The sequence below is a fragment of the Tursiops truncatus genome, chromosome 19, assembly GCF_011762595.2.
Source record: "Tursiops truncatus isolate mTurTru1 chromosome 19, mTurTru1.mat.Y, whole genome shotgun sequence".
Taxonomy (NCBI): domain Eukaryota; kingdom Metazoa; phylum Chordata; class Mammalia; order Artiodactyla; family Delphinidae; genus Tursiops; species Tursiops truncatus.
This window is the reverse complement of record NC_047052.1, coordinates 43,720,202-43,739,455: the sequence shown is the minus strand read 5'-3', so window position 1 is coordinate 43,739,455 and position 19,254 is coordinate 43,720,202. Positions and strand designations below refer to the sequence as shown.

General features: G+C 37.9%; 1 long non-coding RNA gene across 1 annotated transcript in view; it reads left to right on the top strand.

The window, feature by feature from the left end:
* The window catches only part of LOC141277204 (uncharacterized), a 26,931-nt gene extending 7,677 nt beyond the window's left edge, over positions 1–19,254 (top strand). The window contains exon 3 of the long non-coding RNA XR_012328188.1: positions 18,629–19,254. This is a non-coding gene — a long non-coding RNA (uncharacterized lncRNA). The remainder of the gene's footprint in view (positions 1–18,628) is intronic.

The window sequence follows — 19,254 nt, the reverse complement described above, 5'->3', positions numbered from 1 at the left end:
TTTTTTGTGATCCTTGTATCCTTGAGTTGGTAACTGCACATTTGATTAAATGGTCTTCTCTTCCAGACTTTACATCTTTGCTTCAGCAAGGAAAGAACTTCACTAGTTTACTCAGCTTGGGGTACTGGATTGGTGAGCTGGTAGCACCCATGAGCAGCTGGGGCTTGCAATCAGGGTCTCTAGATGGGTGAGGCCACTGCCCATGCTCTGAGGTCAGGAGTTGCCACTGCCTAGGCTCTGCTGTTGGGTGGAGTCACTAGCTGGGCTCTGCAATCACTTCTGGTCACATGGGGGTATCAGGCTGTGTTCCCTGACAGGGCAGTGCCACTGGTTGGCTTCTGTGATTGGGCAGGGTGGCAGGCTGTGCTCTGTACTGATCTTGGTTGGCTGGGCCTCAGGCTGTGCTTCCTGACTAGATGCTGCTACTGGCTGGAGTCTAAGTTCAGGTAGGGCCATAGGCTGGGCTTCATGGTAGGTTGGGGCCTCAGGCTGTACTCTGCAATCAGCAGGAGCTGCAGGTTGTGCCCCAAAGTTGGGTGGGGCTTCAGGATGGGCTTTGTGACTAGGTACACCATTGGCTGTGCTCCACTATTGGGCATGGTCACTGGACAGGCTCTCTTGTCAGGCAGGGACTCCTGTTGTACCCCACAGTTGGGTGGGTCTGGAAACTGTGCTCCATGGTTAGGCTGGGTCATTGTTCAGGCTCTGTGACTGGGTGGGGCCACAGCCTATGCTGTGCAATTGGGTGGCATCACTGGCTGAGCTCCCTGCCTAGGCAAGGACCCAGGCTGTTTTCAGTAATTGGGCAGGGTTGTGGTCCGGGATCTGCTACTGGGTGGAGATGTAGGCTGGGCTCTGTGGTTGGGCCATAGGATGTGCTCTGCAGCTGCTGAGCATCTGTGGCTATACTCCCCAGAGGAATGGAACTAGATGCTATGCTCAGCTGTTTGGTGGTACTGTTAGTTTGCAACCCTGCCTAGGTAGGCCAAAGAATATGCTCTGTGGGTCCTAGGTGTCTGCAGTCAGGCTTCCTGGTGGGGTGAGACTGGTAACTATGCTTAGCAGTTCCTCTCCTGCCTGAGTGGAGCCACAGAATGGGCTCCATGGCCAATACAGCTTATTGGCTGGGGATCCAAATCAGGTAGAACTGCCGACTGAGCTCCCTGGCCATGGGACCACTAGCTCAGTTTTACAGGTGGGCAAAGCTACTAGCTAGGATCTTTGCTCAGGCACTGCTGTAAGCAGGAATACAGTCTGTGAAGATCTACATGCTGGTTGCTTCTTTGTCCACCTCCCTTCTTCATCTCTATCTGATCACTTATGGTAGAACTCTATAGGCTTCCCCAGTGAATCCCATGAGGTAAGACCTGAGTGGGTTTCCTGGAAAGTGTCCCACAATGCTGGGGAAGCTACATGTCCACCTTGGGTCCTCTTTTTCCCAATGGAATAACTGTAGGCCTGGGGGGCCCTTCTTGGTACAGTGTTGTGCTGGCCTGGGGGAGGGGCAATGTGGTCAAAAGGAAGCCACTCTTCTTACCCTTCTATTGTGGTTCTTCTCATTCTTTGTGATCAAGCAGGGGTGCTTCAGCTCAACCCTGGGTTCTGGGATTTTCAAAATAGTGTCTTGTCTATGGATAGTTTCTCGTTGGTCTTCTTGTGAGGGGGATTGAAGTTGGGAATGATCGATGATGCCATCTTATGTGCCCAGTCTCTAAAATGTTCAGTTTCCAAGAAAAAATTGTGACACATGCAGAGAAACAAGAAAGTGTGACCCATACACAGGAAAAAAGCAAAAAACAGAAAATTTCACTAATAAGGTTCAGACAAAAACTTCAAAGTAGCCATTAGAAATATCTCAAAAGAACTAAGTTAAACCATACTTAAAGAAGTAAAGGAAGTTATGACGAAAATGTCTTACAAAAATAGACAACCCTCAGAACGCAGAAAATATTTGCAAATGAAGCAACTGACAAAGGATTAATCTCCAAAATTTACAAGCAGCACATGCAGCTCAATATCAAAAAAACAAACAACCCAATCCAAAAATGAGCAAAAGACCTAAATAGACATTTTCCCAAAGAAGATATACAGATTGCCAACAAACACATGAAAAGAATGCTCAACATCACTAATCATTAGAGAAATGCAAATCAAAACTACAATGAGGTATCACCTCACACCAGTCAGAATGGTCATCATCAAAAAATCTACAAACAATAAATGCTAGAGAGAGTGTGGAGAAAAGGGAACCCTCTTGCACTGTTGGTGGGAATGTAAATTGATACAGCCATTATGGAGAACAGTATGGAGGTTCCTTAAAATACCAAAAATAGAACTACAATACGACCCAGCAATCCCACTGCTGGGCATATACCCTGAGAAAACAATAATTCAAAAAGAGTCATATACCAGAATGTTCACTGCAGCTCTATTTACAATAGCCCGGAGATGGAAGCAACCTAAGTGTCCATTGACAGATGAATGGATAAAGAAGATGTGGCACATATACACAATGGAATATTACTCAGCCATAAAAAGAAATGAAATTGAGCTATTTGTAATGAGGTGGATGGACCTAGAGCCTGTCATACAGAGTGAAGTAAGTCAGAAAGAGAAAGACAAATACCGTATGCTAACACATATATATGGAATTTAAGAAGGAAAAAAAATGTCATGAAGAACCTAGGGGTAAGACAGGAATAAAGACAGAGACCTACTAGAGAATGGACTTGAGGATATGGGGAGGGGGAAGGGTAAGCTGTGACAAAGTGAGAGAGTGGCATGGACATATATACACTACCTAATGTAAAATAGATAGCTAGTGGGAAGCAGCTGCATAGCACAGGGAGATCAGCTCGGTGCTTTGTGACCACCTAGAGGGGTGGGATAGGGAGGGTGGGAGGGAGGGAGATGCAAGAGGGAAGAGATATGGGAACATATGTATATGTATAACTGACTGACCTTGTTATAAAGCAGAAATTAACACACCATTGTAAAGCAATTATACTCCAATAAAGATGTAAAAAAAAAAAGATGTGGCACATATATACAATGGAATATTACTCAGCCATAAAAAGGAACGAAGTTGAGTTATTTGTAGTGAGGTGGATGGACCTAGAGTCTGTCATACAGAGTGAAGTAAGTCAGAAAGAGAAAAATAAACACCATATGCTAACACACATATATGGAATCTAAAAAAAAAACAGGTTCTGAAGAACCTAGGGGTAGAACAGGAATAAAGATGCAGATGTAGAGAATGGACTTGAGGACACAGGGAGGGTGAAGGGTAAGCTGGGACAAAGTGAGAGAGTGGCATGGACTTATATATACTGCCAAATGTGAAATAGATAGCTACTGGGAAGCAGCCGCATAGTACAGGGAGATCAGCTCGGTGCGCTGTGACCACCTAGAGGGGTGGGATAGGGAGGGTGGGAGGGAGATGCAAGAGGGAGGAGATATGGGGATATATGTATATGTATAGCTGATTCACTTTGTTATAAAGCAGAAACTACCACACCATTGTAAAGCAATTATACTCCAATAAAGTTGTTAAAAAATAGATAATATAAATAAAGAGAAAGAAATAAGAAAGCCAAATGGAAATTCTGGAGTTGAAAATAACAATAATCAAAATTAAAAATTTACTAGAGTGGCTCAGTAATAGATTTGAATTGGTGAAGAAGGAATTAGCAAACTTGTAGATTGAGAGAGATCTAACAATCCAAAGAACAGAGAGAGAAATGAAGAAAAGTAGACAGCGCCTCAGAGAAATATGGGACACCAGTAAGAGCACCAAAATATGCATAATGTGAGTAACAGAAGGAAAGGAGAGAAGGAAAAGAGCAGAAAAATATTCAAAGAAATCACAGAAGAAAAATTCCTAAATTTGATGAAAAACATGAATTTACACAGCCAAGAAACTTAATGAACTGCAAGATGGTCAATCACAAAGATATCGACACATAGAAACATCATAATAGAAACACTGAAAGCTAAACACAAAGAAATCTATTGAAAGCAACAGAGCAAACCAATTTGTAATGTATAAGAGAACACCAATAAGATGAATAGCTGACTTTTCAATAGAACAAATGGAGAAGAGCTAAAAACTGAGAGATTTATTTACTAGCAGATACACCTTATAAGAAATACTACAGGGGGACTTCCCTTGTGATCCAGTGGTTAGGACTCCGTGCTCCCAATGCAAGGGGCCCGGGTTCGATCCCTTGTCAGGGAACTAGATCTCGCATGCTGCAACTAAGAGCCCACATGCCGCAACTAAAAGATCCTGTCCGCGTGCCACAACTAAAAAGATCCCACATGCTGCAACGAATATCCCACATGTACCAACTAAGACTCGGCACAGCCACATAAATAAATAAATATTTTTTAAAAGATAAGAAATACTACAGGAAGCTTTTCAGGTTAAAAGCAAGTGACCTCATACAGTAATTCAAATCCACATAAAAAAACAAAGAGTACCAGTAAAGATAATTACATAATTATAAAAGTATATAAATGCATATTTCTTTTCTATTCTTCTCTTTACTCATTTAAAAAATAATTGAATAAAACAATATGTATATAATAGTATTTAGGACCTATAACATATAGAAATATATTTGCCAGTAACAGCACAAAGAAGGTGAATGGGAGCAAAGATGTACAAGGCTAAGGAAACAACACCCAATAAAGGGTGGAAACTCAAATCCACAGGAACAAATGAGACCCATAAATGGTCAACAAGGTTACTATAGCAAACTCTATAAATATATACTTCTCCTTTCTTACCTCAGCTTCTTTAATAACCATAAAATCATGTAAAGCAATAGTTAAAATAATGTATTGTGGGTTATGTAGCATATATAAGTATAATATGTATAACAATATAGCAAAAAAAGCGGGAGAGGGAGGGACTTCCCTGATGGCGCAGGGGTTAAGAATCCATCTGCCAGTGCAGGGGACACGGGTTCGATCCCTTGTCTGGGAAGATCCCACATGCTGTGGAGCAACTAAGCCTGTGTGCCACAACTGCTGAGCCTGTGCTCTAGAGCCCGTGAGCCACAACTTCTGAAGCCTGCACACCCTAGAGCCCATGCTCTGCAACAAGAGAGGCCACCACAATGAAAAGTCCATACACCAAACGAAGAGAAGTCCCCACTCGCCGCAACTAGAGAAAGCCCACTCGCAGCAACAAAGATCCAATGCAGCCAAAAATAAATAAAATAAAGTAAATAAATTTACACAAAAAAAGAGGGAGAGGGAATAGAGCTATATAGGAGTAACATAACTATATCTCTAAATATGAAATAGATTCTGATAATGTAAGATATGTATGGTAAGCCCTAGAGCGACCACCAAGAAAATAACTTTTAAAATACTGTAAAAAAAAAAAAAAAGATCATTAAAAGAGGGCTTCCCTGGTGGCGCAGTGGTTGAGAGTCCGCCTGCCGATGCAGGGAACACGGGCTTGTGCCCCGGTACAGGAAGATCCCACATGCCACGGAGCGGCTGGGCCTGTGAGCCACGGCCGCTGAGCCTGCGCGTCCAGAGCCTGTGCTCTGCAAAGGGAGAGGCCACAACAGTGAGAGGCCCACATACCGCAAAAAAAAAAAAAAAAAAGTCATTAAAAGAATTTAAATGTTATGTTAGAAAATATTCACTTAATGCAAAAGAAAGAATAATAATAGAGGAACAAAAAGGGCATAAGACATAGAAAACAAGGCAGCAGTAAATGCAACAATATCAATAACATTAGATGTGAATGAATTAAACAATCCAATCAAAAAGCTGAGATTGTCAGATGGTATTTATTTTTTAAAGATCCAACTATATGTTGTCTACCTGAGCTACACTTTTTATTTAAAGATACAAAAAAGTTAGTTGTAAACCAACCATAACAAAGCTAGATTGGCTATACTAATACCAGTCAAAGATAGAGTTAAACATGGGAATTCCCTGTTGGTCCAGTGGTTAAGACTCTGCGCTTTCACTGCCATGAGCCCAGGGTTTGATCCCTGGTCGGAGAACTAAGATCCCACAGGCCCCACGCATGGAAAAAAAAAAAAAAAGTAAAACAAAAATGTTACTAGAGATAAAGAGGGACCATTTATTATGATGAAAGGGGGCTTCCCTGATGGCACAGTGGTTAAGAATCTGCCTGCCAATGCAGGGGACACAGGTTTGAGCCCTGGTCTGGGAAAATCCCACGTGCCGCAGAGCAACTAAGCCCGTGCACCACAACTACTGAGCCTGCGCTCTAGAGCCTGCGAGCCACAACTACTGAGCCTGCAAGCCACAACTACTGAAGCCTGTGGTGCTCTGCAACAAGAGAAGCCACCACAATGAGAAGCCCACGCACCGCAACGAACAGTAGCCCCCACTCACCGCAACTAGAGAAAGTCCGCGTGCAGCAACAAAGACCCAACGCAGCCAAAAATAAATAAAATAAATATTTAAAATTTTTTTTATCTATGTTAAAAGGGTCAATCCATCAGGAAGATATAACAATTTGAAACGCATAAGCACCTAATAATAGAGTCCCTAAATACATGACTTAAAAATTAGAAAAAATGGGCTTCCCTGGTGGCGCAGTGGTTGAGAGTCCACCTGCCGATGCAGGGGACATGGGTTCGTGCCCTGGTCCAGGAAGATCCCACATGCCGCAGAGCGGCTAGGCCCATAAGCCATGGCCGCTGAGCCAGCATGTCCGGAGCCTGTGCTCCGCAACGAGAGAGGCCACGACAGTGAGAGGCCCACATAACGCAAAAAAAAAAAAAAAAAAAAAAAAATTAGAAAAAATGAAAAGAGAAATACACAATTCAACAATAACAGTTGGAGAATGCAATACCCCATTTTCAATAATGGATAGAAAAACTAAGTAGAAGATCAGCAAGGAAATGGAGAACTTGCACAACACTGTACACTGACTAGACCTAACAGACATCTATAGAATACACCATCCAACAATTCTGGAATACATATTCTCCCCAAGTACACATGGAATTTTCTACAGGGTAGACCACATGCTGGGTTATAAAATAAACCTCAATAAATTTAAAAGGATTGAAATTATTTGCATCATGTTCTCTGATTACAATGGAATGAAATTAAAAACGAATAACAGAAGAAAATTTGGGAAATTCACAAATATGTGGAAATTAAAGAACACACTCCTAAAGGATCAATGGACCAAAGAAAAAAACTCACAAGGGAAATAAGCAAGTACTTTGAAATAAATGAAAATGAAGACACAGCCTACCAAACTTACAGGAAGCAGCTAAAGCCAATAGCATTAAAATGCATATATTAAAAAAAAAGATCTGAAATCAGCAATCTAAAGTTCTGGACTTCCCTGGTGGTTAAGAATCCACCTGCCAATGCAGGGGAAACGGGTTCGAGTCCTGGTCCATGAAGATCCCACATGCCATGGAGCAACTAAGCCCATGCACCACAACTACTAGAGCCTGCTCTCTAGAACCTGTAAGCCACAACTCCTTAGCCCGTGTGCCACAACTACTGAAGCCCACGCACCTAGAGCCCCTGCTCCACAACAAGAGAAGCCATTGCAATGAGAAGCCTGAGCACCACAACGAAGAGAAGCCCCCGCTCGCCGCAACTAGAGAAAGCCCGTGCGCAGAAACGAAGACCCAACACAGCCTAAATTAAAAAAAAAAAAAAAACCTAAAGTTCTACCTTATGACACTGGAAAAAGAAGAGCAAACTAAATGTACAAGAAACAAAAGAAAGGAAATAAAGATTAGAGTGGAAATTAATGAAATAGAGAATAGAAAAACAAAAGTGAAAATCAACAAAAATAAAATGTTGGTGGGCTTCCCTGGTGGCACAGTGGTTGAGAGTCCGCCTGCCTATGCAGGGGACGCGGGTTTGTGCCCCGGTCCGAGAAGATCCCACATGCCGCGGAGCAGTTAGGCCCGTGAGCCATGGCCGCTGAGTCTGCGTGTCCGGAGCCTGTGCTCCGCAACGGGAGAGGCCACAACAGTGAGAGGCCTGTGTACCACAAAAATAAATAAATAATAAAAAATAAAATGTTGTTTCTTTGAAAAGATCAACCAAATTAATGAACTTTTACCTACATTGACTAAGAAAAAGGAAAGACTCAAATTACCAAAATCAGGAATGAAAAAGAGGACATCATTATTGACCATACAAAATTTTTTTTAAATTATAAAGGAATACTATGAACAATTATATACCAATATATTAAATAACTGAGGTGAAATGGGAACATACTTAGAAAGACATAAAGTACTGACTGAAGAAGAAACAGAAAGTCTGAATAGATTCATAAAAAATAAAGAGATTGAATTAGTAATTTAACCACTACCCAAAGAGAAAAGACTGGGCTGAGATGCCTTCACTGGTGAATTCTACCAAACTTGTAGAAAATTACAACCAATTCTTCACAAACTCTTCCAAAAAATAGAAGGGGAGGTTATACTTCCCAACTTTGCTTTAAGTCCAATATTAGCCTAATTTCAAACCAGAAAAAGACATCACAATGAACAAATTCTACAAATCAATATCTGTTATGAATATGATGCAAAACTCCTCAACAAAGTATTACCAAACCAAATCCAGCTATACATATACACCATGACCAAGTGGGATTTATCCTGGGAATGCAAGATTGGTTTAACATTCAAAAACCCATTAATGAAAAAAAAACAAAAAAAAAAAAAAAAAAAAAAAAACCCATTAATGTAGTACACCATATCAATGAAATAAAGGACAAAAAAGTCCCAATCATCTCAATAGATGCACAAAAAGCATTTGACAAAATCCAGTTCCCCTTCATGACAAAACTACTAAACAAACCAGGAATAGAAGGGATTTTTTTTTCAACCTGATAATGTTCTTCTACAAAAAATTCACAGATAACATCATATTTAATGCCAAAAGACTGGATGCTTTCCTCCTAAAATTAAGAACAAGATAAGGATGTCTATTCTCACCACTTCTGTTTGACATTGTACTGGAGGTTATAGGTACAGCAATTAGGCAAGAGAAAATAAAATAAAAACCTTCAAGAATAAAAGGGAAGAAGTAAAACTATCTGTTTGAAGATGGCATGGTCTTGTGTGTAGAAAATCCTAAGGAATCCACTAAAAAACTGTTAGAACTAATAAATGAGTATAAAGAAGTTGCAGGGTACATGATCAATATACAAAGATTAATTGTATTTCCATAGACTTGCAATGAGTATCAGAATTGAAAATAAGAAAAAATTCCATTTGTAATAGCATCAAAAATTAAATATTTAGGAATAACTTCAACAAAATAAGTGTAAAACTTATACTGTTTAAACTATAAAGCATTGATGAAAGAAATTAAAGAAAATCTAAATAAATGGAAAGGCATTTCATGTTCATGGTCAGAACACTTAATATTGTTAAAGTGGCAATATTTCCTAAATTGATCTATAGGTTCAGTGCAATCCTTATAAAAATCCCACCTGGCTTCCTTGATAAGTTGACAAGCTGATCTGAACATTCATATTTGAATACAAGGGACCTAGAATAGTCAAAACAATCTTGAAAAAGAACAAAGATGGAGGACTCACATTTCCTAAATACAAAACAGTACACTACAGTAGTCAAGATAGTATGATAGTGGTATAAGGATCAATGGATCAATGGAATAGAACTGAGAATTCAGAAATAAACCCTCAGATTACAATCAATTGATTTTTTAAAAATACATTTATTTATTTTTGGCTGCACCAGGTCTTTGTAGCTGCACGTTCTTTCTCTAGCTACGGCAAGCGGGGGCTGCTCTTCGTTGCAGTGTGCGGTGTTCTCATTGTGGTGGCTTCTCTTGTTGCAGAGCATGTGCTCTAGGCATGCGGGGTTCAGTAGTTGTGGATGCAGGCTCAGTAGTTGTGGCTCACAGGTCCTAGAACGCAGGCTCAGTTGTGGCGCATGGGCTTAGTTGTTCCACGACATGTGGGATCTTCCCGGACCAGAGCTCAAACCCATGTGCCCTGCAGTGGCAGGTGGATTCTTAACCACTGCTCCACCAGGGAAGCCCTACAGTCAACTGATTTTTGAGAAGGGTGTCAAAACGATTCCATAGGGGAAGTAATAGTCTTTCAACAAATCATCTTGAGACCACATTTTCACATGGAAACGAATGAAGTTGGACCCCTACATCACACCATAAACATAAACTCAAAATTGATCAAATACTTAAATATAAGAGCTAAAAAGTATAGAACATCTAAAAGAAAACATGGCTGTAAATCTGTGAAACTTTGGATTAGGCAATGATTTAGATATGAAACTAAAAGCACAAGTAATAAAAGAAAAAATATATGAATTGTTCTTTATCAAATTTAAAAAACAATTTTGTGCTTCAAAAGACACTGGTGAAAGAAAGTGAAAAGAGGACTTCCCTGGTGGCGCAGTGGTTAAGAATCTGCCTGTCAATGCAGGGGACACGGGTTCGATCCCTGGTTTGGGAAGATCCCACATGCCGCAGAGTAACTAAGTCCATGTGCCACAACTACTGAGCCTGTGCTCTAGAGCCTGCAAGCCATAACTACTAAGCCTGTGCACCACAACTACTGAAGCCCACGTGCCCTAGAGCCCACGTGCCACAACTACTGAGCCCACATACCTAGAGCCCATGCTCTGCAATGAGAGAAGCCACCACAATGAGAAGCCCACGCACCACAACGAAGAGTAGCCCCCACTCACCACAACTAGAGAAAGCCCATGTGCAGCAACAAAGACCCAATGCAGCCAAAAATTTTTTTTAATTAAAAAAATAAAAATAAATAAACAAAAAATAGAAAGTGAAAAGACATCTCATGGAATGGGAAAAAATTTTGCAAGTCATATATCTGATAGGGAACTTTCATCTAGAATTATATAAAGACCTCTTACAACTTAACAGTAAAAAGACAACCCAACTTAAAAATGGACAATATATCTGAATAGACGTTTCTGCAAAGAAGATATATACAGGCCAATAAGCACATGAAAATATGCTCAACATCACTAGTCACCAGGGAAATGCAAGTCAAAACTATGAGATACCACTTCATGTATTAGGATAGTTGTAATAAAAAAGACAGATAATAACAATTGCTGACAAGGCTGTGAAGAAATCAGTACACTCATACACTCCTGGTGGAAATATAAAATGGTGCAGCCTCTTTGGAAAACAGTCTGGAAGTTCCTCGAACTGTTAAAGCCGTATAACCATACAACCCAGCAATTCCACTCTTAGATATATATACCCAAGAGAAATGAAACTATATGTCCACAGAAAAATTTCATGAATGTTCATAGCATTATTAATCATAACCAAAAAGTGAAAACAACCTAGATGTCCAGCAACTAATGAATGAAGGAATGAAATGTAGTATACATACAACAGGATACTATTCAGCCATAAAAAGAATGAAGTACTGACACAGCTACAACATGGATGAACCTTGAAAACATGCTCTGTGAAAGAATGCAGACAAAAAAGACAGCATATTATATGATTGCATTTACATTAAACATATTGAATAGGCAAATCTATAAAGACAGAAAATAGATTAGTGGTTGCCTAGTGTTGGAAGGTATGGGGGAAGAAACCCCAAGTAATTAAAGAATTGTGTTTGAAGTCTCAAAAAATGTGGGCAAATGAATTTTGATATGCTCATACCATAGACTATTATTATAGAGTAGTCTTCCCTGACTCCCATATTTTTATTATAATTGATATATTAATTAAACTTATGACTTGAGCTTCTTTTTTATTCACTGCCCAAACCTGAATTCTTTCAATCCATTTAAAAATAAAAGTGATAAATCTTAGTTACCCTGGTTTAGGAAATATTTCTTAGATAGGATGTAAAAAGCATGAACCATGAAAGAAAAAAAAATGATAAATTGATTTCATCAAAACTAAAAACCTTTTCTCTTCAAAATCCACTGTTAAGTAAATGAAAAAGCAAGCTACAGATTGACAGAAAATAGTTGCTGACCATATGTCTAATAAAGGACTTGTATCTTGAATATACAAATAATTCATGACACAATAAGAAGGCAAATAACCCAATAAGGACTGGTAAAAGATTTAACAGATACTACACCAAAAATTATATGTGAATGGCATAACAAAACAAAATAGAACAAAAACCCACATGAAGAGATGCTCAACATCACTAGTAGATTAAAACAGTGAGATGTAAATTAAAATATAAATAAAATGTAAATTAAAACAAGATGATACTACACACTTATTAAAATGGTTAAAATTTTTAACTGAAAATATTAAGTGTTGGCAAGTTTATGGAACAACTGGAACTCTCAAACATTGATGGTACATATCAATGTTCTTATAAAGTTAAAGATATACTCAGCATATGACCCAGATATGACTTTATTTACCCGAGAGAAATGAATACCTGCTTATACAAAGAGCTGCACTTGAATGTTCATAGTAGCTTTATTCATACTGCCAAAAAATGGAAACCAACCAATGTGCATCAATTGATGAAGGGATAAACAAATCAGAGTATTTCCATACAATGCTGTATTACTCAGAAAGAAAAAAAGAATTAGATAATCTACTGCTACACAGAACATCATGAATGAATCTCTAAAGAATTATGTTAAATACAAGAAGTCTTACATAATACATTATGTACTGTATGATTCCATTTATATTAAATTCTAGAAAAGTTGAAATTTTTGTGGACAGAAAGTAGATTAGTGGCTACCAGAGGCCAGGGCCAGGGATTGGGGAAGGGGTTGATGACAAAAAGGCATGAAGGAACTTTTTTTTTTTGGCTGTGCCACACGGCATGTGGGATCTTAGTTCCCCAACCAGTGATCGAACCTGCATCCCCTACATTGGAAGCATGGAGTCTTAACAACTAGACCACCAGGGAAGTCCCTGAAGGAACTTTTTGAAGTGAAGGAAACATTCTAAATCAGCTTGTGGTAACAATCACATGATTGTATACATTTTCAAAAGTCATCAAATTGTACACTTAAAATTGGTGAATTTTACTGCATGTAAATTGTACCTCAATAAAGCTGATTAAACAACGCCAATAAAAATTTTAAAAGATTCTAGAAAAATAGGAGTTACATTAGCAAAGTTTTTAAATCGTCCCAAATCCCCACATAAATATAGAGCAAGCAGCCAGTAAAACCAAAAACCTATTGGCAACATTTAAGTAAAACTGGATGAAACAATTTTATGGGCTCAATTGCACCTCCCCTCGAATTCATATGTTGAAACCCTAACTCCCAGTATCTCAGAATGTGACCATATTTGAAGACAGGGGCTTTAAAGAGATGATTAAATTAAGATGATTAGTGTGGGGCCTAATCCAGTCTCTTCTTATAAGAAGAGGAAATTTGGATACTCTGAGAAACACTAGGGAAGTACTGGCCCAGTGGAAAGGCTATGTGGGGACACAGTGAGAAGAGGTGGCCATCTGCAAGCCAAGGAGAGAGGCAGGAAAAGACTTCCTGACATCTTGATCTTGGACTAATAGTAACCAGAACTGTGAGAAAATAATTTTCTGTTGCTTAAGCCACCCAGCTTGTGGTAATTTGTTATGACAGCCCCAGCAAACTAATACAGATAACATACCCATTAATCCCCAAATAAAAGCAGATAGGGAAAAATCATAATGCAATACCTGCATGGTAAATCTGTGCATCTATGAAGAAGGAAGCCAAGCAAAGTAATTGGACATCTGAAGTAACCTGAAAGCAAGAGAACACCAAAACATACTCACTGGAAAGCAGAGTGGGCCAAGTTGAGAACAACAGCTGAAATGGGATGCAGCTTTGCACATACCAATGGGAGAGGAGTGCAAGTTGTCCATGACGGAAGATCTGAAGGGGCTTGTGAAGCTTTGTCTGTGAGAACTTTCAAAGTAGACAGCCCAAATTTCTTTCCAGGAGAAAGTTCCTCCCTGAGGAGAAAATGCAAAGAATGGGGAATCATAATTGAGCTGGACAGGGAAAACAGAATCGAAGTCAAGGTCCAGATAAAAGTGGGAGGGAAGAAGAGAGCAATTAAGTGTCAGAAAGGCCATATATGTGTGTGTGTGTGTGTGTATTTCTTTTTCAACACTGTGTGAAGCCTACAGAAACAGCTCTGTAGGTATAAATAATTATCTTGAATCAAGCCTCCTTCTAAAGTGGTTCAGGGAAACTACTATATAAAAATAAGTAACAGAAAGGTATCAGACCAACTCCATAAAAGTTACTATTTTAAAAGAGAGAGAGAGAATAAGGAATACAATAACATCCTTACAGACAATGAAAGCATATCAGAAAGATCAAAATTGGAACCGACTATTTCAAAATGAGCTAATACTGCATTTAGAAAATGATACAAAATATGAAAGAACAATATAAATTAGAATGAAAAAAATTCAGAAATGGGGTACTAACTCAGAAAAGAATTAGAAATAAAAGTCATTTCAGAAATAAAGACTCTCCTTAAAAAGCTAAAAATAGAACTACCATATGACCCAGCAATCCCACCCCTAGGCATATACCCAGAGAAAACCATAATTTGAAAAGATACATGCACCCCAATGTTCATTGCAGCACTATTTACTATTTACAATAGCCAGGACATGGAAGCAAACTAAATGTCCATCAATAGAAGAATGAGTAAAGAAGATGTGGTACATATATACAATGGAATATTACTCAGCTATAAAAAGAACAAAATAGTGCCATTTGCAGCAACATGTGGATGGACCTAGAGATTGCCATACTGAGTGAAGTAAGTCAGACAGAGAAAGACAAATATCATATAATATCACATATGTAGAATCTAAAAAAAAGGGTACAAATGAACTTATTTACAAAACAGAAGTAGAGTCACAGATGTATAAAGCAAAACTTATGGTTACCAGGGGATGGGGGGCGAGGGATAAACTGGGAAATTGGGATTGATATATCACACTACTATATATAAAATAGATAACTAATATGGACCTAGTGTATAGCACAGGGAGCTCAATACTCTGTAATGGCCTATATGGAAAAAGAATCTAAAAAAGAGTGGATTTATGTATATGTATAACTAATTCACTTTGCTCTACATCTGAAACTAACACAACATTGTAAATCAACTATACTCTAATAAAAATTTTTTTTTAAAAAGGAAAGAAAGACTCAACTAGAAGGAATACAACAATGACTAAACCAAGAAATGCCTAAGAGAAAAATAGAAGGTAAAAATTAGGAAAATTTCTAAAATTGGAAAGAAATGAAGAAAGAAATTTAAAACGACTTGAGAGACAGAGAAAAATATTGGAGACAGGCAAAGAAGATCAAATATATTAACAGAAGTTCCTGAAGAAGAAAACAAAAGCAAAGGAACAGAATACTAAAAACTTAGAATAATAATAATAATACTGATATAAAAAAGATTTGCAACTGCATATTGAAAAAGTAGATGGTGTACCTGAGGATATCAATTAAGAACAACAAACTACAAGTCATATTAGTAAAATTACTTTAAAGAAAAGAAAAAAATTATTTGGGCACCTAGGGAGAAATAAATATAAGTGACTTTTTTTTTGGCTGCACTGCTTGGCATGTGGAACTTCCCCAACCAGGGATCAAACCCATGCCCCCTGCATTGGAAGCATGGAGTCTTAACCACTGCACCATCAGGGAAGTCCATAAGTGACTTTTAAAGGGAAAAAAAAATGTCAGGTTATCATCAGACATTTTGACAGTAAATACAGTATATTTAGAAATATAAAATGAATTAGCATATTTTAAATACTCAGTGAAAGAAAATATGAGCCAAATATTTTATACCCAGCAAAACTAAAAAACAGTTATTAACAGATGAGTATGGAGAAATATTGTAGGTTAAAAGAAACTTAAAAGACGTGTCACATTAAAAAAAGCAGTAAGGTAAAACATAGTGTTTAGAGATGTACAAATGGATAAATTATAAAGAAACACAAGGAAGAAATAACACAAGGAAGAAAAGTTAGGAGAGTGGTAGTGGTTACTTTTGGAGACAGGGCAAGGTAATGATTGGGACAGAACATGTGGAGGAATTTCTGACTTATCTGGTAAATTTCTATATTTTGACCTGAGTGATGGTTACAGGGGTATTTGTCTTATAACAATTCATTTGGGTATATTTTTGTGGTTTTTCTGTGTGTGTTTTATTTTTGCAATAAAAAAAGATTTAAAAAAACAACAACGATGAACAACAGAGTCTCAGGAATTATAACTTTTCTTCTCCTTCACAGCATGTAAACATGGAGGGGAAAAGTCAGTGCTGTTGAAAGCCACTCAAGCCTGAAAACATTTGTATTTGCTGGAAAACTGTTCCAGTTACACAGAGAATGAACAAACACTGGAATTCTAAAAGCATAAGATATCATGCCTACTAGCCCTCAAGCATATTTAGAGTCTGAGTAGACAAAGCCTGTATGGGACAGGAATTCAAGCCCTGAACATGGTTTAAGGTAATCTCCAACAGGTACCCCTATCTTCCTGGCGGAAGTAATATTAATTGTTTCTTGATCTCAGGGAATCTTCACAAATAATTATTTTCAAGGTCAATGAGAAGCATGTGGTAAAAGAAACTAAGCCCTCAGTGAAACAAGGTATTATGAAAGAGAACCAGCAGAAACACAAGATAGTGACAATAGGCCTTCATTTGAATCATAGATACAAGTTACCAAAGAACTTTGCTTATGTTTAAACCTCGATTTTATTTCTTAAAATATGTGTAGGGATCTATAAAAATTACAGATTTGAAAAAGAACAAAGTAAAACTTTCATATGGGAAAAGTACAATAACCGAAATTAGATACTTATTGTACAGGTTGGGCACAAAATTGGACAAAACAGAAAAGAGAATTACTTAACTGGAAGAAAGATAAAAATACACAGAATCTATCACAGAGAGACAAAATGAGGCTATATATAAAACAGAGTTTAAAGATATGCCAGATAGAGTTGGAGTTGCAACTAAACTTCAATATTAGAAGAAACAATAAATGAACAATTTCCAAAGATGATGACAGTCTCTAAACCATTGACTCAAATCCTTCAACCTAGACCCATTATGGAGAAACTGCATAAAATCAAAGACAATGAGAAAATCTTAAAACAGCAAACAAGAAAGGATAAATTACCTTCAAATTAACCATTAGACTGACAGCTGACTTTTCACAGTAGCAATGAAAGTTAGTAGAGTGGAATGTTAGCTGAAATAAAATACTATCCACTGAAATAAAATAATAATGAGACATAGGGAAAATGATCCCCAATGGAAGTGTTGAGAAACAAGAATAAATGAAAAGCAATATAGGAATTATGGGGGCAAATGTAAATGAACATTGACTATAAAAAATTATGTCTATGAGGTTAAAAAAAGATAATAAATATGCAAGAAAACAATAATCTACATTGGTATATGGGTGGATAAATGTAGCTAAAGTACTCTAAGTATGTTCTATTGTCATGGGAGCGAATAAAGATATGAACTGTTTTAGACCTTGATAGGTTTTAGTATTCATGATATTTTCTGAAGTAACCCTTAAAGCATAGAAATAGTATGTAGAATTTCCAATAATAGAGGTAAAAACAAAACGACAATTTTTAAAATCATGAAGAAAACAAAGAGGAAAAAAAGAATATAGAATTGGCAAAATAAACAAAAGATTAAAGGTGGTAGATTTAAAGCTAAATATATCAATAATTACATTGAATAAATTAGATCTAATACTCTATTTAAAAGACAAAGAATGTCATATTGAATTTAAAAAATGCAACTATATTGTGTTTAGAAAACACATCTATAATTTAAGGATACAAAAAGTTGAAATTAAAAAAATTGAAATTTAATTAATTGAAATTAAATTATATCATACAAACAATAAGCAATTCATGTAACTATACTACTAGCAGACAACCTAAACTTTAAGCCAAGATGCATTAATAGAGATACCTGTTTGAAGATCTTGTCTGATGTAGTTATCTTGCAATAGTGTTACTTTTCTCATGCTCCCCTCCCCTTATATCGAGACCATAAATTATAATCAAATCTCAGCATATTCTGAAAGTCAAACCTAAGTATCAAAAACATTGTCTAAGGATAATGTAGAGAATATATGAAGAAATACTTTCACCAGTGGACTCAACAGTGATTCCAATACAATGTAAAGTGAGCCTATAACTTGGCTATTTAGAGTTCCTTGTGACCCTGGACAACAGACCAAAGGCTGGGGTGGAAGAAGAAGAAGGGTGTAAGCTGGTGTTTGCCAGGCTGATTGATCCTGGCTCTCAAGGGAAAGATAGATTTGAAATTTCCAAATGGAACATGGATAGAACACAAAGATTCCCCTGGGTCAACTCCTACTTCTAAATCATTTCCAGTAGTAAAAGTTAATAGAAAACTATAATAACCAACAAGGATTCAGATCCTTTTTTCATAAAGGCTTAGGTCACTTTACCTATAAAAACTCCCCAATCTACTAAATTAAAAGGGAGTGTGTCACAACTGTCATTTACAGAGAAGAAGACTGGAGCATCTATCTAATTTATATATACCTATATATTATGATTACATTTCTTTTTACTCGTTTTCTTCTATGTAGGTTGTTACCACTTAAGACAAAGTTTACGGAATGTCTACAAAGGATTCTGACAGAGAAGAGGTATAGACATTACCCAGCACATTTTCAGTTGAGTGGGGGAATGGCCATATTATTTTAAGTGAGGTTTTCATTTTCAGCTGTGGGAAGAATTATGTATGATTAATGGGATGCCATCTTATAAACGCTGGCCATTCATTTGGCTGCCCAGTTCATGTGTACACTTGCTATGATGGGAAACATCCGTCTTTAAGAAGCAGAGGCTGGGGGCTTTCCTGGTGGCGCAGTGGTTAAGAATCCACCTGCCAATGCAGGGGACACGGGTTCGAGCCCTGGTCCGGGAAGATCCCACATGCTGAGGAGCAACTAAGCCCGTGCACCACAACTACTGAGCCTGTGCTCTAGAGCCCGCGAACCACACGTACTGGAGCCCACCTGCCACAGCTACTGAAGCCCGCATACCTAGAGTCCGTGCTCTAGGACTCACAAGAGAAGCCACTGCAATGAGAAGCCCACGCACCGCAACAAAGAGTAGACGCCACTTGCCACAACTAGAGAAAGCCCACGCACAGCAACAAAGACCCAACACAGCCAAAAAAAAAAAAATTATATATATATATATATATATA